Genomic DNA, 27,019 nt, shown 5'->3' on the forward strand with positions numbered 1-27,019 from the left:
TACACCATCTTGCCAAATTTGGTACTGATAGACTGAATAGTGTCCAAGAAATATCCAACGTTAAAGTTTTCCGGACGGACGGACGACTCGGGTGAGTACATAGACTCACTTTTGCTTCGCATGTGAGTCAAAAAGGAAACTGGATCACACGGGTTCACGATGGCTCAGGGGTAAGATAAACCACGCAAAAATAAATTCTTTGAAAATTGTTTGCTCTTTACGGAGGGCACCTAGGATGTTCTCAATCGGTGAGTGTTTAAATGAAAGGGTGTTTGTACTGTGTGTAAAAGCCTGACCGTATCTGTGATGGTTTACGGGAGGCTTACTGTGCCTTTAATCTTCTAAATTTTTCACTGTTACACATTGAAAAGGTTTAACCCATGACTTTTGTTTGTTAAACTTATTTTATTGAGGCATGAAAACAAGCTATTTCAGGATGTTGCAATTCCATGATACTCTGTATTTTTTTCCTGTTCTTTGTTTTTCTCAGCAAGTTTTAACTTTTTCTCCAAATTTGGGTAAATCATCTCAACAGAAAAATGTACTTGGGTCAGATTTTGACAGTCCAAAAGATACTGTATGGATCTTAGATTCAAATAGACCCAAAAAACACATTACACAAGAAAAGTTAAACAAAATTAAAAAAAAAATAAAAAATCTCAGAGTTGTAAAGATTACATTTCAAACTTTAAAACATTTTTTTAAAAGGAAAAGAAATCTAAAGGCTCTACTTTCTGCACAAAAGCAGGTTATTCGGCTAGTTTAATGATAAATCAAAAATTGAGCAAAGCTCATGAGAAAGATCACTGAATTTTCTAATTCATATGCATGCATCTATTTCTCAATGGTATCACAGCTTCTTTGGTCTGGCTATGTACTGTGTATGAAAAGGAAAATTAACTAATTTATTTACATCAGCATACTGGTAGACAAGAACAACATTATCTTATTCTCACCTATTGGAGAGATTTTGTTAATTCATTACTCAAAACACGTTTTGCTTTTTATTTTTATTTTTTTATATCAGCATCTAAATTTAAGCAACAGTCACAGCCAGTATCACAAACAAGCATAGTAAAACATTGGAAGCCGAGAATTCTGTGAAACATAGTTGAAGGCACTTCAAATACAGGTATTTAGCTTCTGAAACAACCAAACCCAAAGGCACACTTCAGCAGAACTATCTTCTCGTTGTAAACAGTGTAACCAGAACACTTTCAACAAATCATATTGGCTCACCGTCTGTTTTGCTTTCCGTCTTGCTTGTTTGCTTGTTTTATCTTTTTCGTTCTTTCTCCCAGTCTTGCCTGCTTACTTTTTGCATTGTTTTTTCCTTTTATTGGTCTAAAATATTCTCTTTCCTGTTACAATGAGCATGTCCCAGGGTTCAGTCGCTGTTCAAGTTGCCGTTTGCTTCAAGAGAAACTTCCAGGAGTAGCAGAGAAAGCAGCAGTTATAAATTGCTGCTGCACTTGACTGCAGTGGTAGACTTGCATTCAACAGGACCTGCAACACAGAATTACAGAGTTAAGATAAACAACATGCATGATTTTGAAACATCAGATCTTGGGTTTGAGAAAGGATAAAGAAAAGGCGAGGGATTGAGTTTCTAACTAATTCAAAATATGTACGTAACAAAAAATGTAAAGACTCAAGTGAAATAAATGAAAATGTTGAAAGGCACAAAAGTCCATTTACAGGTTGACCTACCTTTGTCGATAAAAGAAAGAACACAACACGACTCCAACACCAGCTTGTGAAAACAAGAGCTGACCCACCAATGTTAACATTTAACAGAACAAATAGATCTATACAGTGGAACCCCGCTTTTAAGACCCCCCCCCCCCCCCCCCCCCCCCAATTTAAGACTTCCCCCAATTTAAGATCTTGCTTTTTCAAATTTTCTGTTCATAACCTCTGTAAACTAACCACCATTTCAAGACTGCCTTTTTTTTTTAAGACCTAGTTTTCTCAGATTTTTGGAGGTCTTAAAAGGGGGGGGGGGGGTCAACTGTACTAAAATGACAACATTCAGCTAAGAAAAGACACAGGGAGGAACATTATTATTAACATTACATGTATTATCAATGTGTAGTGCTTCCCGCGCACAAGTGTGTGTGTTTCATTATACGTTATTTTATCGCTGTCGAGGTGAACAATGACTGTCGAGATCTGTGTAAAATGTCATATTTTGGTCAAAAACGCAAATAACATTTATGTATCGATCGAATTCCTTTCAGGTACTGACTTTGTTGTTGTTTTGACGATTGAACGAGCACACACACATGCAATCAAAGTCATCAAACACACACACCAAGAACACCTGTTTACACCAAACACATACACTTCAATGCGCCACAAAAATAGTGCAACTTCAAAAGTTTATTTAACTCCTTCAATTAACATTAGAATATTTGATTATCGCAACATTTTGTTCAGAACATAATCAAAGGAACGGAAAATTCATGAACATCAAATAAAACATCAATTAAATTGCTACATCTCTTTGCACCGTCAGTGTCAGTAACTGTTTTATCCTACATACGTGAGAGACACCCGTGAGATAATAATCGTTCAAATCACACGTGTGTATATCATGTAAATGAGGTCATGTCAAGCAAGTCTGGCAGGGACCTGTTTTTCCACTGCTTATGATGCCAAAGTCACCGAGACAAACGTCATTATAGAAACACAAATTGCGCTCGCTAATTACCCTCGATGAATCTTTAGAACTAACACGTCACGCCACACTTTCAGAGTGACGTTTTTTTGCTTTGACGTAATAGATTGCACGAGGCTTTAGAAGAGATCGAGGTTCTAAAACAAGCGTCTTCAATTTAGCTGCCTCGAATGCAAGACATTTTCAGTAAAATACACGTAAGTACAGTATGTAGGATTTGAAGACCAGCAAACATACCTGGGGGTCACCTATGACAAGCGCATGACCTGGAAACAACACATCATGAATGCAGAGGGAAAGGCCAGGAGAAAACTAAACATCATGCGGAAGCTGGCAGGATCACACTGGGGTGCAAACGAGAAGATCCTGAAAACAGTCTACCAGGGGACTGTACGACCGCACCTCGAGTACGGATCAAGCTCTTGGGCAACAGCAGCCAAGACACACCAGCAGGCCCTAGACAAAGTACAGAACCAAGCGCTGAGAATCATCACGGGCGCAATGAAATCAACACCCATACAGAAGATGGAACAGGTGACTGGCATTCCTCCACTGAGCAAAAGGCGAGACTGCAAAACAATGGTACAAGCCACCAAGTACCAGTGCACTCATGACCATCCAATGAGTGACAGACTCAAGAAGATGTCCTTAGGCAGGCTGAAAAGATCAAGCTTCGCTCTGGAGGCAAGGGCTTTGCAGAAGAAACATCAGACAGAGATGCCAGAGCTAGTGGAGCCACCATCTTTCTCCCTTGACGCCCCACCCTGGGAAGACAGACAAGGAAACCTGGACATACAGACCAGTGTCCCCTACCTCACAACAAAGGACGAGCAGAGCAATGCGACGAAAAAAGCCCTGACTCTTGCCATGCTTGAAGAAAGGTACCCCCAAGAAGCATGGATACTGGTGCATGACCTGCTTTGAGTGTCAACCCAAGCAAGACCGAGCGTATGACGCAGTACTGCTTCCTGCATTAAGAGTCTAAGTCTAACAAAACAAGGACTCATAATCCTCGTGGGTTGTGACAGAAAAAGCCAATGAATAACCATGGCTATGACCTGGACCGTCGTTACCCGTCGAGTAAGTTAGACAAAGGTGCCGTAAACCGGCAGTCCTGCTGCCCTCAAACTGACTTTAAAAACTTCTTGCCAAGACAGAAGTTAAAAGAAAGCCTGAAGAACTCCTTGAGAGGAAGCCGCGATTCTGGTTGTACGCAAGCAACCGAAAGTGCGGAAAATACAATGGCCGAAGCCTGGAGTGGCATGAACAAAATGGCTGAAAGCCGTTGTGCCCGTAGGTCAGTCTGCTTGTAGGCAATTGACTACGTATCAAAAGCCAAAACAGAAAACAAGAAAGACTGGTCGGCATAACCGAAACCCGGGAAGCCAACCTGTCAAAAGACTCCAAAGACGAAGTGTCTTCAAGAAAAATCTGGAATTAATTTCGCTGCCAAATCAACAGGAAAGAACAAAGTGCTACGATTACCTGGAACGTCGGAAGACGAACCAGAAATAGCCGAAACCCCAGTGCAGAAGCACCCGCAACACCCTGGAGGTGCGAGCTGATGCTAATGCGTATGATCCTTCACTCGCCGGAACGGCCGAAGCGAAATCGGAAGTGTAAGACAGGGTACCAATGCCACCAACGACCTGAAACCCAAAGGGTTGACATTGGAAGTCTACTGGCAAAGAGTCATCGTTCCTAGAACCATCAATGGCCGAAGCCGGAGATGATTGTCCCCCAGTACCGGAACCCCGTGCAGCCACGCTGTGCGGAACCGGTAAAGAAAGAACGCTACCACAACCCGAAACCGACGAAGCGGAACCGAAGGTAGCCGGCAATGTGCCAAATGCAGAAGGCGGTGGAGCTGCAAGATGAGAAGCAGACGTCACCCCTTCCGCAAACCACTAGAAGCAACCTCAGCGGCCAAATCCAATGGTCGAGGAAGTCTCTTCTCGACTCAAAAGGTAGACTCAATCTCAGAAGAGTCGTCCCGATCCTCGTCAAAGTCCGTACCGTCAACAACAAAGTTGTCCGACGTAGACTGACCAATCCTGGAACCATCATTGATCCGCACCGGAAATGATGATCCCCCAGTACCGGAATCTCATGCAGCCGCACTATGAGGAACCGGCAAGAAAAGGTTGCTACCTTACCCCCGGAACCGGCGAACCGGAACCGGAAGTAGCTGGCAATCCCGAGTGAAAGCAACCGGAAACACAGTGTTCTGCCCGGAAGCTGACACGTTCAGTCCCCCACCATCCGAAACCGAACTAGCGGAAGTGGAAGTGAAAGACGGATTGCCGTTGCCACCAACAACCGGAAACCCAGTAGGGTTGAAGCCGGAAGCTGATGGCAACAAACAAAAAGTGCCACGATCGCCCGAAGGTGATCCAGATGTGGCCGGAAACCCCTTTGCCGAAGCAGTAGAACCCATCACGAGGAGCCGGTGGTGCCGACCCCAAAGAGACAGGTAGGGTTTCCGTTGCTACCATACCCCGGAACCGGCGAACCGGAAGTAGCTGGCAATCCCGAGTGAAAGCAACCGGAAACAGTGGTGTTCTGACCGGAAGCTGACACGTTCAGTCCCCACCATCTGAAACCGAACGAGCGGAAGCGAAAGTGAGAGACAGATTGCCATTGCCACCAACAACCGGAAACCCCGTAGGGTTGAAGCCGGAAGGTGATGGCAACAAACAGAAAGTGCCACGATCACATGAAAGCGATATTGTGGCCGAAAACCCCTTGCCGAAGCAGTAGAACCCGTCACGAGGAGCCGGTGGTGCCGACCCCAAAGAGACAGGTAGGGTTTCAGTCGAGACGAACTACACTTGTAGGTGCGGAACGCATCGAACTTTCCAAAACACGTACCTCGTCGGCAGAACCCGACAGTTGAGGGCAGTCACATCAGCAGAGGTCACGGCCACTGACAGCCGAAACCTCGACATCGTAGGCAGAGTCGCCGACTGCGTGTGGAACCGCTGCAAAGGCGGAACAAGCCACCCCTCTAAAAGTCAACATCTCCTGCATCTATTCTTGACTTTCTGGAAAGAAGACAAAGGCAGGCGATAACGCAATAACGGGTCGAAACGACCCGTAATGATTCTATGCTAACCTGATCGCAAAACTTCCCGACCAGTAAAAGCAAGAAAATCTAAAAATAGAGTGTGATCCCTTTGCCTAGCTAAAAGAAGCACTCTAAAGAAAAACAAAACTGCTTAAGCAAAAAAAAAGAAAGCCGAACTGCTCGGCAGGTAAACAATGTCACCTGCCTGGCAGCGCTACAGCTTTTGTCCGCCATGTTGAAAACCACAACTCCGTGAAACGGAGTACCAAGTTAACAACGCAAATACCAAAATGCAACGGCGGCACAAGCTATAAACAAATAAACTGTTAAAGATAAGTCACTAGACTTAAGCTGAAACGACAGAACGAACTGCTCAGCAGGTAAACAAAGTCGCCTGCCTGGCAGTGCTACAGCTCTTGTCCGCCATGTTGAAAACAACAACTCCGTGAAGACGGAGACACCAAGTTTACAACACAAATTACCAAATGCAAAAGGCGGTACAAGCTAAAACAATAATAATCTGTAAAGAAAAGTCAAAAGACTTAAGCTTTAAACAACAGAACGAACTGTTCAGCAGGTAAACAAAGTCACCTGCCTGGCAGCGCTACGTCTCTTATCCGCCATGTTGAAAACCTACCACTCCGTGAAGACGGAGACACCAAGTTAACAACACAAAATAACAAAATGCAAATGGCGGTACACGCTAGAACAATAACAAACTGTAAAAGATAAGTCACTAGACTTAAAGGCAGAGTAAGCCTCCCGTAAACCATCACAGATACGGTCAGGCTTTTACACACAGTACAAACACCCTTTCATTTAAACACTCACCAATTGAGAACATCCTAGGTGCCCTCCGTAAAGAGCGAACAATTTTCAAAGAATTTATTTTTGCGTGGTTTATCTTACCCCTGGGCCATCGTGAACCCGTGTGATCCAGTTTTCCCCCTTTTCACAATGCAGTCGTCATAGTTAGTCATTTGAATGCGACTCGACGTGAGCTTATCTACAATAGCACGTTTTTTATGCACGAAACAACGGCTGTGGTTCACAAGAACTCTAGCGATGGCTTTTGACTGTTGAGAGGAACGGCGATTTGCACTGATAAACCGGGCCGTCGTCTGCTACGACCCTTGCGTGACCCTGTTTACGGGCTTTTCTTTTTTTAAACTTTCACAACTTCGAATTGTTCTGATCTTGTCTTGATGAAAAACGAATTCTTTTATGATTAAAGAATGTTTGTGTAACAAGCTGTCAATTTATTATTTAGATTTTAAAAGTCAGGTCTAGCGCAAAAACGAGGCGCCGTTGTTGTTAACGGAACAAGTCTACGAAAATAAATTCTTGGAAAATGTCTCACGCTCGACAGAAAGCAGCCAGGATGTTCCCGTTCGGTGAGCGTTCAAATGGAAGTGTGCTTGTACTGTATTTAGACGCTCGGGGAGCTCTGTGATGGTTTACGGGAGGCTTACTGTGCCTTTAAGCTTAAACAACGGAATGAACTGCTCAGCAGGCAAACGAATGTCACCTGCCTAGCAGCGCTACAATTCTTGTCCGCCATGTTGAAACTACAACTCCGTGAATACAGAGGACAAGTTACAACACAATTTACCAATGCAAATGGCGGTACAAGCTATAACAAGAATAATCAGTTACAGATAAGTCACTAGACTTAAGCTTGAACAACAAACTAACTGCTCGGCGGACAATGACAAAAAAATGTCTGAGTGAGCAACTGCTCTCGTCCGCCATAGTGAAAACAAAACCAACTCCGTGAAAACGGAGAGAGACATTTTCACCAGTGAACAGTCAATTAAACAAAAGTTGTAAACAAGAAAGATCTCACCAACAGCTTAGCAAGATGTACCTAGGGTCAATGGTCTTCCTCACAGGAGACCAAAGGCTGAAAAGCCTAAGAAGTACAAATAAACGTCTGAACACAAACGTGTTGAAGTAGGGAATGAGGTATACCGCCGATAGGTGCCGCGCATGCGCGGGCTGCCGGTGAGGGGAGGTAACTACCAGGGCCTTGTCGTCAAGGTTTTGTTTTTGTTTGGGAGTTACCTCCCCCTGTTACCAGGGTTAAGTACTTCAATGTCTAAGCATCAAACAGAGGTTAATGCTATATATGTGAGTTGGAGTAAGAATATGTGATTTAATCTGGTACGACACAGCAAGCCATGTAGTATTCTGTTTATCCTACATACTGTACTTACGTGTATTTTACTGAAAATGTCCTGCAGTCGAGGCAGCTAAATTGAAGACGCTTGTTTTGGAACCTCGATCTCTTCTAAAGCCTCGTGCAATCTATTACGTCAAAGTAAAGAAACGTCACTCTGAAAGTGTGGCGTGACGTGTTAGTTCTAACAAGAAGGGCAAAGCCCATACGACTCACATGCTTTACACATTTTTCCTACCAAAATACATGTGACCTTGATCCAAGGTCAAGGTCATCCAAGGTCATGCAACACAAAGCTGTTAATTCAAGACATAGGAAGTACAATGGTGCTTATTGGCTCTTTCTACCATGAGATATGGTCACTTTTAGTGGTTCACTACCTTATTTTGGTCACATTTCATAAGGGTCAAAGTGACCTTGACCTTGATCATATGTGACCAAATGTGTCTCATGATGAAAGCATAACATGTGCCCCACATAATTTTTAAGTTTGAAACAGTTATCTTCCATAGTTCAGGGTCAAGGTCACTTCAAAATATGTATACAATCCAACTTTGAAGAGCTCCTGTGACCTTGACCTTGAAGCAAGGTAAACCAAACTGGTATCAAAAGATGGGGCTTACTTTGCCCTATATATCATATATAGGTGAGGTATTGAATCTCAAAAACTTCAGAGAAAATGTGAAAAATAGCTGTTTTTTAGGCAACATTTATGGCCCCTGCGACCTTGACCTTGAAGCAAGGTCAAGATGCTATGTATTTTTTTGGGGGCCTTGTCATCATACACCATCTTGCCAAATTTGGTACTGATAGACTGAATAGTGTCCAAGAAATATCCAACGTTAAAGTTTTCCGGACGGACGGACGGACGTCCGGACGTCCGGACGGACGGACGGACGGACGGACGGACGACTCGGGTGAGTACATAGACTCACTTTTGCTACGCATGTGAGTCAAAAAATCATCGAGGGTAATTAGCGAGCGCAATTTGTTTCTATAATGACGTTTGTCTCGGTGACTTTGGCATCATAAGCAGTGGAACAAGAGGCGAAGCCTTCAAGGCTCCCATAAGAAATCAACAAACAGTAACATAACACAAACTCACTCACTCCGTAACACACACACACACACACACACACACACACACACACACACACACACACACACACACACACACAAACACACACACACACGCACACACACACACAGTTAAAACTAACGCATCATATCAACTCCATGTATAATTTTCAAAAGAAGGCAAACAGATAAAATGACTAGGGTAATAGGTTAGGTACCTGCCATGTGGGCACTTTTTCCACTGCTGTCCTCAGTCCTATACTTTTCATCAAGACTTGTCACCATGCCGAGTAGATCTAAATTCGGAAGTCTTCATGTGGCTGAGGCATATATCTGACATAGCGTCGATCTTGTTGTAGGTTAACCTCCTTTCTGAAACAAATGGCAAAATGCGATTAGTTAATATGATGACTACAACCTACACAAATATAAACAGTGTTTTGAAACAGAATAGTCAGGTTATACAAGCCACTTTACCTATGCAGCATGGTAACCCTACAATATGCGAAACATGTCGACTGCAGCAGCCTGGTTCTTAAAATAATTCTGACGGTCAACACAGCCAGAAATGCCAACAAAGACAAGAAAGCTGTTGCAAGGTAAGCTTACCAAACGTTACATAGCGAATCATATGATAGTGCGTAAACAGCAAACAGTAGATCTACAATCAAAGAGAGGATCGAGTCTGGAATGAAACGCGATACAGATCTAGCATTCAAAAACTGTCTTTCACGTTCAAGGAAGTTGTTGCAAAGACTTACTAAATTGTACAGACAAAACCATGACAGTGCATGTTTTGAATCTGAGGAAAAAATCGTGATCATTTTGACTTTGAGAACAGATTCATTCCGTTTCCTTATATCTGCATGTTCAAGTAAATGGTGGACAGTTTTTTTTCGGGCAGAGTAAACTTAACTTGAGACTCTACTGCAAGTCTTGAAATTCACATAAATCGAACCACGAGCAAAGACATCCAAACATTACAGGCACTTTAGATCAACTCATTTCACTAGAGGTGACTGCCTAGCACTGTGTTTGACATCCGTGTCTGCTGAAATAAAAAGAAATTAAAACAAAACGGATTAACAGTAGGTGACACGTTATCAGAGTGGGAGACACTAGATCTGTCTCTGAACTTACCGGGATACGGCTGCAAGATCGACACTGACTGCCGCGCTTTCGACAGCTCTTCCTCGCGTGGACATTGGAAACACGCTGTGCAGATCAAATTGTAGGAAATCTCCCTTTGGTATCTTCTTTATTTACTTTTCTGGAGCTTAGAAACCGAACAACATGAAATCGTCTTCCCCGGCGAATCGGCGAGGTGAGAACTGGACCACAATCCTTCGCGCGACCCCTGACCTGATCTTGACACCTGACCTGCCGTCTACATGCCAAACACGACACAAACCAGTCAACTGCTTGTACCCCTTCAAAACCCCCCACCACCCGTTTTCTTTGGATACACGCTTTAACTACACACATGCCGACACAATGTTGATCATTGCTTCAATAATTTGAAGATGGTGCTTGAAAATTAACCACGTGAAATGAGTATTTCGGTGTTTAGCCAAAAATGTTAAAGTTTCTACCACAGACATACACACATACATACGCACGCACGCACGCACAGACAGACAAAGTTTACCATCGCATAGGCTACACTTACGTGAGCCAAAAACAGGTCCCTGCCAGACTTGCTTGACATGACCTCATTTACATGATATACACACGTGTGATTTGAACGATTATTATCTCACGGGTGTCTCTCTCACGTATGTAGTATAATCGAAAATTTCAAAACTAAATTTTCATTTAATTAATATACTTACTCAACTCACATAAATGGCATTAACTTCAGTTCATTGCTAAGATATTGAAGTAGTACTCGACCCTGGTAAGGGGGGAAGTAACTCCCTAAGAAAAACAATCCGTAGTCAAGGACGGGAGTCACCTCCCCTACCGGTAACCCGCACATGCGCGGTACTGCTACCGGCCGTCATTCCCCCACGGAAACACACACCTGTAACACATATAATGTTAGCGGGGATGGATGGGAGGGTATAAACGATGTGAGTTGAGTAAGTATATTAATTAAATGAAAATTTAGTTTTGAAATTTTCGATTCAATCACATATTCTTACCTCAACTCACATAAATGGCAGATTGCACATAAAGGCGGTGGGATACTCACATTAATCTCTTGGAAGTATCTGGCCTGCGGCAACCATAGCTGGGAGGCAGTTGGTACCGTCCGGGTAAGTGCTGGCAATGCCCCGGAGGTAGTAGCTGAGGAAGACATCATGAGTCGTCCAGTATGCAGCTTTGAGGACGTCTGACATCCTTCCAGACTTGAGGACAGCTAAGGAAGTTGCCCACGCTTAAGCCTCGTGCATACGAGGTGATCGAGGAGGAAGGACTGACTGCCCCCCCCCCTTTTTGTGTCTGCCACCACTGATAAGCATGCCTTATAAGTGTGGAAGACCATCTGGAAAGCGTGGTTTTTGCAAAGTCTTTATTTCGGGCTGAAATGATCGAAATAAACAACAACTTCGGAGCTGATGCTCGAAACGGAGCGGTGCGCGACAAGTAAGCCTTAAGCGCGCGTACCGGGCAGTTAGAAAAATCCGGATCGCCGGGGGCTAAAAATGTCCCGGAGAGGCCGAATGGAAATGATCGGTGAAAGTGGACCAGGTTTTTGATTCTCGGCGAGAAAATCGGGACGGACACGCAGTGAAACCGAGCCGTCTCTTCCGAAAGTGATATCCCGGTCTAGGCCTGAGAGGCCGTGGATCTCACTGCCCCTCCGCGCGGAAGCGAGCAGTATGAGCATGGGAGTTTTGCGCGTAAGGTCAGAGAGACTAGCGTCTTGTAAAGGTTCAAAAGCACTAGAACGGAGAAATTCGAGTACTAGAAGAACGTCCCAAGCCGGGACAGAAGTTCTCTCCGTTGCAGAACTGAGGGCCGCGCCCTTTAGCACACTCGCGATAACTCCCCCGAGGGAGATGGAGCGTCCAAGTTGCTTAAAAGTAACAGAGATGGCTGAGCGGCGAGCGCTCAAAGCGGACGCGGCGCGTCCCCGAGCGGAGAGCCATGCCAGATGGTTTGCGACCTGCATTGATCGCAGGGCGACCGGGACAACAATATTAGCCGCAAACCATCGAGTCCGAGCCAGCCAGTGTGACTAGTAGACAGAGGAGGTGGCCTGTGAGCCTTTCTGGCCTAAGTCCAAAAGCGAAAACGGAGGCGCCTGAGCACCCCAGTGATCTTCGAACCCTCTCCAGGCGTGAGGATCCAGGCCCTCGGGGCGATGTGCAGAGTCCCCGTTCTGGGCTGGAAAAGCTCCCCTCGCCGGCGGCCGAGCGGGATTGGCGGGCCGCTGGTGAGCCGCATGGGGTCCGGGAACTAATGCTGACTGGGCCAGCGCGGTGCCACGAGAAGGAGATGAAGCCGCTCCAAGTCGGCTTTAGGCTGAACCCTTCCGATGAGTGGAGTGGGAGGGAAGGCGTAAGCCTCTAGCCCTGCCCAGCTGATCGTCATCGTGTCGATTTGTCAAGCTTCCGGGCCCGGAAACAGACGCGACGATCGGGAGGCGAGGTGAAAATCTCGTGGCAAAAAGGACGACCATCGGACGCTCTACCTGCGCCCAAAGAAGGAGGAGCGCCTGATGGGTGATGGTCCACTCCGTGTGGAGGGTCTGGAAGGAACGGCTGATGACGTCGGCAAGGACGTTCAGGCAGCCGGGCAGATAGCGAGCCGAGATCAGGATCTAAGAGAGAGTCTCGCATGCTCGGCTGGACCACAGCCGAGATCGGGACCCGCCCTGTTTGTTGGAATAAGCAGAGACCGCCGTGTTGTCGTAAAGAAACAACAAATGGGTGCACTGGAAAGCGGAGAGAAAGTGATGAAACAGAAGCCAAGGAGTGTTCATCCACTGAGGCGTGGTCTGCTGCGACCAGACCCCGAAACGGAACTGAGACGTCCCAGCCGTGTGACGTCGGATTCCAGACTGGACTGAGCGCCGCCTGAAAAGGGCGCGCCTGCAGTTTGTATAAACGACGTTGAGTTGGACGGACTGCCCACTCCCGTGAATCGAACACCATGCCTTGGTGCAACACCCCGGGGACAACCAAAATTGTGCCGTAAAGTCCCAAGAAGGGGTGGCCGAGAAACTCCTCTATAGCCTGCTTCCGCAGAAAGAGAAGGATTTCCGCCTGTAAAGTCTCCTGAGCGTCTGGGCTGACCGGAAACCGGAAGTTGGCCGGCGCCCTGGACGAAGGGGCTTTGCCTTCCTGCCAAGGAAGGCGGAACCCCGATCGAATCACCCCCATGCTCCATAGGCTGCTTGTCCGAGACAGCCAAGCTGTCAGGACCCGGAAGAGGCCGCCTGCTACCAAAAGGGTAGAGGCTGGGGGGGGGGTGACTGGATCGGGGGTGGCTCATTGGGGGTTGGGCTTGCGCCCAGACCCCCGCTTCCCGAAGGAAGGTTTACGCTGGTAAGGACGGGACCGTGACCCACCCCTACCTGCGCGAGACGACTGCTGCCCAGAAGAGCTGTCTGGCGCCGACGTAGAACTCCGTGGTTTGTTGCTGTGCTGCTTAAGAGCGAGTTCCGTCAGTTGCACCACATGTTGGTCACGAGTTTCCTCAGTTTGCTGCCGAAGGGCATCCAAAGAGCGAGACCCCAGCAACGCACCCTCTGAAAAGGGAGAGACTCTCAAAGAGTCTATGGTGGCCTTATCCGTCAGGCGAGAGCCGTTAAGAAAAGCCTCGCGCCTCCAGAACACCACCTGAGAGTAGAGCCGAGCAGCAAGCGTCATCTGACTGTCAGTGACCTTCGCAAGCGCCGCCAGGAGCATGGCAGCATCAGCCTCAATAGCATCGTCACGAAACCTAAAAGGCTCGATGGACGAAGCGATGGCTCTCGTGAGAGACCGGATGAGCGTTTCCGCTAAAGAGGTCAGTTCAAGGGAAGAACGACCGCTTTCCTCCAGCCCGAGTAGACTCTGTTCCGTACAAACGGAAGTCCTATCTCGGCTATAACCATCCTGCCGCAAGCGAGCCAGTTCCGGAGTCACCAGAAGTGGAGCTGTGGGCAGCGAAAAAGAGGAGAGAAGAGAATGTGGCCTGCTAGGCAGCCGCGATCTTCTTGAGTTGGCTGGGAGGCCGCCGCCTGCCTGAGCCGAGGTTAACCAAGGCTGGGCAGAAGGGGGGGCTTCCCCATGAGCAGCCAAAAGAGGGTAGGGTGTGTTAGCGTCCGCCAACACCTGAGCCATCACAAACGGGACGGAAGGAGATTCCATGAAACGGAACTTCGCCCTCGTGTCCCCCGCGCCCGCAAAGTCTGCCAAAGCAGAAGGAGGGGGTGCGACAACAGTAGAGTCGGCGGAGACACCCTCAGGGAAGTACCGTGAGGTTATCTCCGCAGCCAACTCCAGAGTAGGGCCCAGCTTATTGGGAATCCGTAAGGGGGTAACGGATTCGGAACGATCCTCATCCCCTTCCTGTTCCTCTCCAAAACCTTCCTGATCTCCATCAGAAGGAGGGTCCGGTAAACCGGAAACCCACCCGTCCACGGAAGCGGAAGTGGCTAGAGTCGGTTGAACAATAGACGGAAGCGCCGCAAACTGTCCACCAACAGCACCGCCGACAACCGGAACCGCCGCGGCGGAACCGGAAGTCGGGGCCGGAAGTCGATGCGTAACCAGGGACGGGATAGCAGGGACACTGCCACCGGAACCACTAGCCCGCTGTCCTCCACCGGAAGTGCCTGCCACAGCACAACCGGAAGTCGAGGACGACAATCCGCGGGCAGGCCTGACCGGAAGCCCCGAGGGGCAACCAGAGGAGCCTACCCCCTGCGAACTCCAACCAGGAACGCCGGCAGCCGAACCAAGAGCTACAGGTCGATGACCGCCGACAGAATCTTGTAGGCCAGAGCTGGGCAAACAAGACGCTGCTGCCTGCCCCCCAGAGGCCGGGACAGCCGAAACTGATCCCAGGGGGGCAGGCTGGCGCGCTACGCCGCTCCCTAGCGCACCCGCCACGTGATGGACGGTGTACTGCCGGGGAGGAGCCGTCTGCGAACCCGGCAACGCAAGAGCGTAACCCGGGCCCGCAGGCAAGTGTGAGCCCCCAAAAAGATGGGGACTCCCACAAACGCCGCCCAACGCCGAAGCGCTGGAACCGGGCGGCGCTAAGGCCGCGAACCCCCCTGACAAGGCAGGGGAATCCGCAACCGAACCAGAAAAATCCGGCCCGAGATCGTCCGACGTGATCGTCGCGGACGGCCGCAGCCTAGAAAGAGAAGCCACCCCCCCCACGCCAGGCGGGAGGGGAGCGACAGGCCTTTCCGCCGAATGTAAGGCAACTAGGTCATGTTTCAGAGTTGCGAACATAGCCAGAATTTCTTCCCGCGACACGGACTCGCTAGACCGTGGCGTCTGCGAGCGCGAGAGAGGAGAAGAAGAACGTTCCCGCGTAGGGAAAACCGGTGACGGTGACGTAGAGTCGAGCGAAACCAGTTCTGTCTTCTTAGTCACCGGGTCCGTAACCAGAATTAAAGAAGTAGGCTGTGAAGAAGCCACAGAGGCACGCGTCTTTGATTTAGACTTAGACTTGTCTTTATCCTTCTCTTTTCCCGGTGAAGAGAGTAGGGAAACAAGTTTGCCCTTGCTTTTTGAGTTTTTGTCCGCCATTTGCAATATCGAACACGCGCACGTGGAGATGAATTACAACAGCGAAAATACTCAAACGAACGAAAATACTCGAACGAACGCAGCGAAGAGATAGTGAAACGATCTTACCTAAAGATAGCAACGCAAAGACCAGGGTCAAATGGCCTTCCACGAAGGCCAAGGCAAAAAATATGCCGGAGTACCACAACACGTCTGTGCAGGAGTGTTGAAGTGGGTGGAATGACGGCCGGTAGCAGGACCGCGCATGTGCGGGTTACCGGTAGGGGAGGTGACTCCCGTCCTTGACTACGGATTGTTTTTCTTAGGGAGTTACTTCCCCCCTTACCAGGGTCGAGTACTACTTCAATATCTTAGCAATGAACTGAAGTTAATGCCATTTATGTGAGTTGAGGTAAGAATATGTGATTGAATGTATTATACTGCAAAATAATCGTGTGAATGAGACAGTATACAATTATATAGCTATTCTGATGAACACGTGGGGGAATTCGGGGGCTGTGATTGGATGGTCTCTTCCGATCATCAAAGCATAATGCTACGGAAGTCGGCCATTTTTCTCAATATCCAAAAGCATATTGTCGATAACAAAGACGCATGGTTCCGGTTTACCCATCTGTACCACGGCGATGTTTCTATCGACAACAGCATACGCCGACAACTTAAAAAGCTGTTTCAACAACTGTGTTGTGAAATCGAATGCACTTGGAGTCCGTTTTTCTTCCAAAGTCAGAAAGCGTGTAGCGGTGTGCATGTCTGCGCGAACATGATGCGCGTAAGAAGTTTGTCTGCTATCAAAACCTGAGATCAACGCATCGACGCAAAAACTGTCATTTTGTAAGTTTGGAACAACAAATCAAGGTCATAACAGCTATATAATCGCTATTGTGTTTTCAGCGTAGCAATTGTAGTGTTTGAGAATCTGTTACCATCTAAGGGAAGCAACTGCTACAGATGTGTTAAATAACTAACGAGAGTTAGGGCGCTTGTTACATACACGGATCATCATCATGGCTGACAATAAACACAGCTTGCCCCTCAAACCATCGCTTGTCGGCTTTATCGTGTACATGCATGGTGAATCTGTATCCACCTTCATCACAGACATCATATTGGCGACGAGGTAAATTATTTTACGTACATATCGGCTCTACCTTGTGCAAGAACTTTGTAATCTCACTTTTCTGACTGGCCACGTGCGTGCTTCTCAACTTCCAACATGGCTGAACAGTTATCTGCACTACCTACTTATCCTTCGTTTGACTGTTCGTCTGATGGCCTGTCTATCAGATGGAGCAAGTGGATCGCAAGACTAGAGAACCTGTTCGTTGCATTCAACATTGCCAACGACAAGAGGAAGAAAGCGTTGCTGCTTAAGTACGCTGTGAATGACATTGTGGACTCTTTTCCAGCTGCTGATCTGACCCCTCGGGAGGGTGAGACTCACTTCCAGAAACTTGTTGATCGTATCAATGAACATTTTAACCCACAGATCAACAGAGAGTATCAGGTTTTTACCTTCAGACAGCTCACGCAAACATCTGACAGTGTTGACATTTTTTATCAACAGCTGAAACGACATGCCTCTCTCTGTAACTTTGCAAACATTGAGTCTGAAATTAAATCGCAGCTGATAACCGGTTGCAAAGTGAACAAGGTGCGAGAGAAGGGCCTGAGCAACCCAGGAATGACACTTTCTTTCTTTCTTTATTTGGTGTTTAACGTCGTTTTCAACCATTCAAGGTTATATCGCTACGGGAGAAATGACACTGTCTGACCTCCTGCAGTATGCCCGCACATTGGAGTTGACTGCTTCTTACTCAAGAAAAATGCATGAAGACGGTGCAGTTTAACCGACTCCATCGTTCAGCTACATCAAGCCAGCATCAGCCTGATCGACGTCATAACCAGCCAACCGAGCATTGCAAGAACTGTGGTGGTACATGGCCGCATGAGAAGGGACAGCGTTTGTGCCCTGCTTTCAACAAACAGTGCCGCTCCTGTGGAAAATTCAACCACTTCTCATCCGTCTGCCGTTCCAGTCCACGCAACGGCAAGATCAGGGACAGGTGGAAGGGGCAGTGCATCCTCTTCCTCCTCCTCCCAACAGCCTCGCTCTATCAAGCACAAGCCCAAACCTGTTCACCACGTTGAGCAACATGGTGAATGTGACAACAACGACGCTTCGTTCATCGACGACGGCAATGACTCAGACACTGAGTACGTCTTCACTGCAAACGGCAACTCGCATCAACTGCCACGCTTCAAGGTCTACCTCAACGGACAACAGACAACCTTCCTTGCTGATTCCGGAGCTACAGTCAATCTGCTATCACGGACAGATTATGAAAGTCTTACACCCAAGCCACCGCTCAGCCCGTCAAACGTGAGAATCTCTGCGTACGGCAATCAACACTCCATCCGTGCGTTTGGACAGTTTTGCGCTGAACTACACACTGACACAGCATCCTGCTCAGCCACGATATGTGTTGTTCCAGGCAATGAGAAACCCATCCTGAGCTGGTCAACCTCGCAAACACTCAAGCTGCTGACCACCGTCCACTGCATCGAGCACAAAACTCAGCAAGAGAACCAGCTTGGTAAACTCAATGATCGACAGATCAAACTCCACATCGACGAGACGGTACAGCCTGTCGCTCAGCACTACCGTCGTGTTCCCTTTCATGTCCGCAAGCATGTGGAAGAACAAATCCGAAAGGATGAAGAACTTGGTGTCATCGAGAAGGCAACTGGTCCAACACCATGGGTATCTCCTATAGTTGTGGTGCCTAAACCCAAGTCTCCAGGCAAGGTACGCGTGTGCGTCGACATGCGTTCTGCAAACAAGGCCATCAGGAGAGAACGTCATGCTACCCCAACACTTGATGAACTGAAAACCATGCTCGCAGGTGCTAAAGTTTTCAGCAAGCTTGACCTGAACCAAGGCTACAACCAGCTAGAACTAGCTGAGGAGTCACGCTACATCACGACGTTCTCCACACATCTTGGTCTCTACAGATACCGACGCCTCTTCTTTGGTGTGAACTCCGCAAGCGAGATCTTCCAAGAAACCATCAGGCAAGTACTGTCTGGCCACAAGGGTGTCATAAACATCAGTGACGACATTCTCTGCTACGGTACGTCACAGCAAGACCATGACAACAACCTACGCGCTCTCATGCAGCGTCTCCGTGAGAAAGACCTCACTCTCATCGCTGACAAGTGTGAGTACAACAAGAAGTCGCTTGAGTTCCTTGGTCACATCTTCGGGGAAGACGGCATCACCCCAAGCCAAGACAAGCTCAAGACCATTCTTGAACTGCCAACACCAACCAACGCATCTGAAGTAAGAAGTCTTCTCGGCATGATGAACTTCTGTGGTGCACACTTCATTCCAAACTATGCAACACTCACCCATGAACTCCGTCTGCTGACAAAGAAGACAACACCATGGTCGTGGAATGAAAAGCATGACGCAGCCCTCGGAACGCTGAAAGTAGAACTCAGCAAAGCAACGACACTTGCTTACTTCCATCCAGGAAAACCGACAGAGATCTACACCGACGGCAGTCCTGTAGGCATCTCTGCAGTCCTGACCCAAGACAAGCAAATCATCCAGTTTGCAAGCCGAGCGCTCACTCCAACAGAACAAAGATACTCACAGACAGAACGTGAAGCACTCGCCATCACATGGGCCTGTGAATATTTCCACATCTACCTGTTTGGTGCTCCATTCACTGTCTACACTGACCACAAGCCTTTGGTCAGCATGTTCAACAACCCTCGTGCTCAACTCTCTGCTCGTGTTGAACGCTGGGTACTGAGAACACAGCCCTACGAAATGACTGTTCAGTACCGACCTGGTTTCGACAACCCCGCCGACTATCTGAGTCGACATCCAGTCCAACAGCATCCCAGCAGCAGAGAAGAGAAGATCGCAGAAGAGTATCTTCACTACGTTGTCGACACGTCCACTCCAAAAGCCATGACGTTAGACACCGTCATCTCAGAAACAGCGAAAGATGTCACCCTTATGGCAGTGATCAACGCAATCCTTACCAGTGACTGGGAAGCCAAAGACGACGTTGACACAAAAACTTTCAGAACCCTCTACTTGTGTCGTTCAGAACTCTCACTCAGTCACAACGCATCAGTTCTACTCAAGGGTACACGCATCGTTCTCCCAGAGTCTCTTCATCTTCAAGCTGTGAAAGTCGCTCACACTGGACATCAAGGCATCGTCAAGACAGTCGCCATGCTTCGAGAAAAGGTTTGGTTCCGAGGAATGCAAGAGACTGTCGAGAAAGTGGTAAAAAACTGCTTAACCTGTCAAATCTCCACTCACACACCAGCCAGAGAACCGCTGAAGATGTCTCCACTGCCCACAGCACCTTGGTCTGAACTGAGTGCTGATTTCGCAGACGCACCCAACGGAAACATTCTCCTTGTCATCACAGATGAATATTCCAGATTCACCGTTGTTGACATTTTGCAATCAACATCCAGCCGGAGTGTGATTCCACGTCTCGACAAGATCTTCGCAGAATACGGCATACCAGATGTTCTGAAGACAGACAATGGCCCACCATTCAACAGCCACGAGTTCGCGACATACGCAACACACACCGGGTTCAAGCACAGGAAGATCACCCCCGTGCAAATGGAGAAACGGAACGCTTTATGCGTACCGTCAAGAAGACTGTCAAAGCCGCCCATGCACAACAGCTGAACTGGAAACAGGAAATGTACAAGTTTCTTCTTGACTACAGAACAACTCCACACTGCACAACTGGTGTCGCCCCTGCTACTGCCCTCTTTGGTCGCAACATCAAGAACAGACTACCACAACTCCCGCCGCAGCAGCCAGCGGACGCGAAGATGAGACAACAGGATGCCCGCGCCAAAGGCAAGATGAAGCTCTACGCAGACAACAAGAACAATGTCAAACCAAGCAACCTTCAGATTGGTGATTCTGTTCTCATCAAGGACACTTCCATTAAGAAGTCTACTCCTCCATTCAACCCAACACCCCTCACTGTTGTGTCAAAGAACGGTTCTATGATCTCTGCGCGCCGAGGAAACAAGATAATCACGCGAAACAGCAGTTTCTTCAAACATCCAACTCCTTCAGAAACAAGTGACGCCAAAGCTGAAGCTGTTACTCTTCCTCACACAGATGAACCAAACTCGCAACATGCACACAACAAGCAAAACCAAAACGCACAAAACACACATACTAACGTCGCACCAACTCCACGTCGTTTGCACAGGGAAAACATTTACCTACCAAGCTGCAAGATTTTGTTCCGACTTGAACGTTGAACTGACTGATGTTTTCTAAAATCATTTTATTTCTGGTGCCTGTGCAGACATTTTATTTTCAAGATTTTCCATGTCAAGTGCCTATTGTGTCGTTTTATTTCACATTGCTGTTAAGCATTATTTCTCAGTATTTTTGGGTAACACGTAAATTCAGTTTTGTTTTGTTTTTCTTTAATGAGAAGGGAAGATAAGTACACTAATTTCTACTTTGATTATTATTTGTTAGTACTTTCAGAATTCATAAGGCTGAAGCATTACTTCATAAGATTTGGAGTGAGAACACTTTTCTTGTTGAATGTAAAGTTAAACATTTCTAGTCAGCATTACATTTCTACTTCTAGGCATCATTCTTTAATCTTCAGGAGAAGATATCATTTCTTATCATTTTGCTTGTCCAGTTATCCATTTTGTAATTTTGGATTTTACTTCTTAAAATTCAAGAAGGGGAGAGATGTAGTGTTTGAGAATCTGTTACCATCTAAGGGAAGCAACTGCTACAGATGTGTTAAATAACTAACGAGAGTTAGGGCGCTTGTTACATACACGGATCATCATCATGGCTGACAATGAACACAGCTTGCCCCCTCAAACCATCGTTTGTCGGCTTTATCGTGTACATGCATGGTGAATGTGTATCCACCTTCATCACAGACATCATAGCAATAGGATCCGATATTTAGACTCGAACAAGTATAATGCGACTCGTCTTCGACTCGTCGGCATTATACTTGTCTCGTCTAAATATCGGACCCTATTGCTGCGCTGAAAACACAATAGCTGTTAATATTTTTGTGTGTGTATATTTCCCGAAAATTGTAAAGCGCTCTGAGCAGGGTTTAACTCGAAAATTTTTAAGTAAATTTTCATTTCATTAATATACTTACCCGAATCACATAAAAGCATTGACGCAGTCTTACATGCTTAAGGTCTGAAAAGGCTACCCGTCTTAAACAATTTTAAAGGGGAGCAACCCAACACAAAAAGTGTAAACACAGGTATGGCAATGACCATCTACCCGGGGAGTTACCTCCCGTCCGGGTTACGTGACGTCACTTCCCCTGTAAACACCACGTGTAACTTCATACGACTTAATAGACTAAAAAATCATATGCGGGGTTGGCGGGAGGGAATACACTATGTGATTCGGGTAAGTATATTAATGAAATGAAAATTTACTTAAAAATTTTCGATTAAATTACATATTCTTACTCCGAATCACATAAAAGCAGATAGCTTCAACAAGGCGGTGGGAAAGAAAAATCCAACTCACTCTAAAAACCTTGCCAAAACACTGGCCTGCTGCCAAAAGGTCAGAAAAAGGGCCCAGTGAGAAAGAACAAGTCGCGTAAGGCGAAAATACAATATTTAGTCAAGTAGCTGTCGAACTCACAGAATGAAACTGAACGCAATGCAACGCAGCAAGACCGTATACTCGTGGTCCACCGCTCACGGCATAGGCAGTGAAATTGACAAGAAGAGCGGGGTAGTGGTTACGCTATGCTGCATAGCACGCTTTTCTGTACCTCTCTTCGTTTTAACTTTCTGAGCGTGTTTTTAATCCAAACATATCATATCTATATATTTTTGGAATCAGGAACCGACAAGGAATAAGATGAAAGTGTTTTTAAATTGATTTCGAAAAAAAAAATTTGATAATAATTTTTATATATTTAATTTTCAGAGCTTGTTTTTAATCCGAATATAACATATTTATATGTTTTTGGAATCAGCAAATGATGGAGAATAAGATAAACGTAAATTTGGATCGTTTTATAATTTTTTATTTTTTTTTACAATTTTCAGATTTTTAATGACCAAAGTCATTAATTAATTTTTAAGCCACCAAGCTGAAATGCAATACCGAACCCCGGGCTTCGTCGAAGAGTACTTGACCAAAATTTCAACCAATTTGGTTGAAAAATGAGGGCGTGACAGTGCCGCCTCAACTTTCACGAAAAGCCGGATATGACGTCATCAAAGACATTTATCAAAAAAATGAAAAAAACGTTCCGAGATTTCATACCCAGGAACTCTCATGTCAAATTTCATAAAGATCGGTCCTGTAGTTTAGTCTGAATCGCTCTACACACACACACACACGCACGCACACACACACATACGCACATACACCACGACCCTCGTTTCGATTCCCCCTCGATGTTAAAATATTTAGTCAAAACTTGACTAAATATAAAAACTAACTCACTCTAACCCTTGCCAGGAACTGGCCCGCTGCCAAAAAGCAGAAAAGGACCTGAGAACCATCCTGATTGACAGTCGTGATGTCTCTCAGGCAAAAGTTGCGAAAGACAACATCAGAGAGCCAGAAATGTGTGCCCAGCACTTCTTCCAATCTCCTGGACCAAGCGACCCAGAAAGAGAACCCAGCCTTGGATTAAGCCGAGCCAAGTAGAGAGGGAAAGACAAGCTGCCCCCCCCCCCCCCTTTCGGATGGAAGGAAATGCACATGCACCGAAAAACGATCTATGCGTAAGGTAGTCCGATCAGTGAGGTGAGGGACAAACCTCGCGGCGACCATAAGACGATCACGCCAAAGTAATCAAACTTAGGAATGGCGTGAAGACCAAGTCAGTGAACCTCTTACTTCCGGCCGAAACTGGAAGCAGCTGTCGCGGACGACTGCTGACGTAAGTCGAAGCTCGAACCGGACGTGACAGTAGCCTGTGCACTAGCCGGTAAACCTCTTACTTCCGGTCGGAGCTGGAAGCAGCTGTCGCGGACGACTGCTGACGTAAGTCGAAGCTCGAACCGGACGTGACAGTAGCCTGTGCACTAGCCAGTGAACCTATTACTTCCGGCCGAAACTGGAAGCAGCTGTCGCGGACGACTGCTGACGTAAGTCGAAGCTCGAACCGGACGTGACAGTAGCCTGTGCACTAGCCAGTGAACGTCTTACTTCCGGCCGAAACTGGAAGCAGCTGTCGCGGACGACTGCTGCTGAAGTGACCGGTGACTCTAAACAAACTGACTAAAAGCCAGAGTGTTACAGAACAGTCTGCTTGAAGGTAAATGAAGGAAATTCAAAAAACCCAAGTAAACTTCGTAGCCAAAAACCTGAGAGAGGAGATAAGCCACAAAGAATGACTCCTCCAACATGCATTGCCAAAGACAATGTCCCCTCAGGAAAATCTGAATGTTACTTCCGAGGCCAACTCAAGCGCATCTTAAGTTTGGACGAAACACCAGAACGCGTCTGATCACTAGAGAAAGACGGAGTCAGACTCTGCGAAAGACGCCAGGACCAAGTCCAGCAGCTTGTGGCAAACTGAGAAGAACGGGGAAGCCTGAAAACAGCAGCCCCACTCAAACGGAAATCGTCCTATCTCATCTCCTGCCTAAGATGAAATAAAGGAAAGAAAGTCGAAGTCCGAAGCCACAAGAACAGGGAAAACAACAACCATCCTGCCCACAGGTGGAATGGCTGTTGCACCAGCCGAGGCTAAAAAACCTGGATGCCCTAAGGTCAGCCGTTGTTCCAAAACTCAGACGTACCTATGAAGCGTCTGTGAAAGAAACAACCTCTCCGGTAAAACCGGAAGTGCCACTGCAGCAGCCTGTGACTGAACTGCTGTTACACTAACTGAGGACCGAAGCGGTATAACCGAAGGATAGCGCTAGCACCGACCAGAAGAGACCTCAGCGGGTGCTCGAGCTGATGGGCCTAGATAATAATAATAATGCAAACTTTTATAGCGCTATTCTAGAAAAATGTCTACTCTTAGCGCTTTACAATACATACATCGACCAAGCATACTATACACGCACAGGCAAAGAAACCGACCAAACATAACCAACAAACTATACATGCACAGGCAAAGAAAACGACCAAACATACAATACACGCACAGGCAAAGATAACGACCAAACATAAACAAACATACTATGACCAAACATAACCAACATACTATACGCGCGCAGGCAAAGAGAACAATCAGCACATGTAATAATTACTGACAACTAATGATGCAGGCATACAATGACAATCCAATACACAGCCTAGGCACAAGAACCACAATAGGCTACTGTATAAAAACGTGTCAACAATACTATTTACACACACACAAACAGTGCTGACACAAAGCGCAGAAAATATATATACACGTTATTTTAGGCACTAGGTAGGGGGTGAGGTGGGGTGGGTGGGGAGATGCTGGAGGGGAAATCACTTGCGCTGAAAGAGGTGTGTTTTGAGATTTGTCTTGAATGTAGTGAGAGAATCTGTGTGTCTGAGAGGCAGAGGTAGATCACTGTGAAAGGATCGGCTGACGCATAAACAAATATGCACTCATTAGATCAATGGGAGTCCCCCGACCTCACCACTCCCACAAACTATTGGCTGTGTACAGAGACCATCCAATGAAAACTTGCAAGGAGGAGACCCGCCCCGCCATCACCAAAGTGGAGGGCGGAGGGGGGTGTGTGATCGGGGGCACTTCCTTGGGGAGAGAGGCTTGCTGCTAGGGCTGCCCTTCTCCCTGCCCAAAGGTGATCTATTTCTCGAGAATCAGACAGAGACTGCCTATTGGCCGCTGGCTGAAAACGTCCCGAGGCCTGAGCATGCTTCCCATGAGGAGGCTAGCTCTGCTTTAACCCTTGTAGAGAGAAGTCAGAGATCCGCTGATCTCTATCCCACGGGATCTACTTTTCTTTTCTGGTAAAAACACCAAAGTTCAAAAAGCAGATCCCTCTACTCCGAGCAAAGCCCAATTGTCCCTCCTAGCCTGCTCAGAGACCTGAGCATGCGAGAGAAACAAGTCCTTCCTACACCCGACTATAAAGAGAGGTGAAGGGAGGACAGCCTCTTTGTTCTTCGTTCGCCCTAGCCAGGCTGAACGAGTGGAGATGCCATCAGAGCCCTGATAAACACTAAGCGTGAAAGGTTCAGTGACTCCAGGAAAGAGCGCGAGAGCGCTCTGACGCTCATCTCCGAAAAAGAGGCAAATTCCAAAAACTGACGTCCAAATTCCTCTAAGTTCCTGCGTTCCCATTAAGGTGTACGCGGAAGAGCAAAGACGCCAGCAAAATCTGACCCAGCTTCAGCCAAGAGAACTTCCTATGACAGGAAGAAACAAAAGACGAAGCCTGTGTAGCCGAAGACAGCCGAGGCTGCGCATGTTCCGGAACTGACCCGTGAAGACCGAGTAGCAGAACCGGAACCCGTGGATACCACTTCCGGTAGGAGATGGCCAGCCAAAACCTGCGGAAGATGGTACCCACATTGAAGGTGACTATCAAACCGGAAGTAGGAAAAACTCCTCCTTCGCGGAACGGAAGTCCGACATCGCTGAATGCAACCAAAGAGGAAGCCAATGTCCCTCCATAAAAAATCTGGAAGTAATCTCCATCGAGGCCTCGAGAGAAGCCGAGAGATTCGACAGAACGTGTCTGGTCTCTGGCTAAAGACTGTATAACAGAATAGCCCAGAGAACTGACACTGACCGAAGTCACAGTTGCCAGTGGAAAGCTACTGAACAGGATAACCGGAAAACCGGAAACCCGTTCAACCGGAAACCGTCCTGTCTCACCCCTCCCATAAGAGGGTAAGACAAAGAGGAGGTAACATCCGAAGCCACCAGAACTGAATAGACAGTAGACGCAACACCCAACCAGTGAAGTGACTACCGTCCCGGCCGAGGCTGAAAGCCTGCATGCCCATAGGCCAGCCGATGTTCCTCACTTCGCTAACAGTGTTAGGAAGAAGAACAATACATCCGGACAAAGCCGGAAACGCAACAGACAAAACCGCACAATGCGGAAGCAAATGTTGCGTGGACTGAGGACAGAAGACCGAACGCCCGTAGGCTAGTCCGCGGTCAACTCCAGTAGAGACACACAGTGTAATCGCAAAGGAGGACCTATGCTCCCAGTAAACCGGAAGGACGACTGTCCGGATGTCCGTAGGACGTATCCTGTTCCTCACTCACTGACCTCCATATAGGAGCAGCAGGAGGAGGAACGGCAAATCCGGGCGGAGCCGG

At 47.2% G+C, this 27,019-nt stretch overlaps 1 long non-coding RNA gene across 1 annotated transcript in view; it reads right to left on the reverse strand.

The window, feature by feature from the left end:
• Positions 1–1,168: 1,168 nt before the first annotated feature.
• Positions 1,169–27,019, reverse strand: part of LOC138956698 (uncharacterized) — a 30,159-nt gene continuing 4,308 nt past the window's right edge. The window contains exon 3 of the long non-coding RNA XR_011452757.1: positions 1,169–1,506. This is a non-coding gene — a long non-coding RNA (uncharacterized lncRNA). The remainder of the gene's footprint in view (positions 1,507–27,019) is intronic.

This window comes from Littorina saxatilis, unplaced genomic scaffold, assembly GCF_037325665.1.
Source record: "Littorina saxatilis isolate snail1 unplaced genomic scaffold, US_GU_Lsax_2.0 scaffold_221, whole genome shotgun sequence".
NCBI lineage: Eukaryota > Metazoa > Mollusca > Gastropoda > Littorinimorpha > Littorinidae > Littorina > Littorina saxatilis.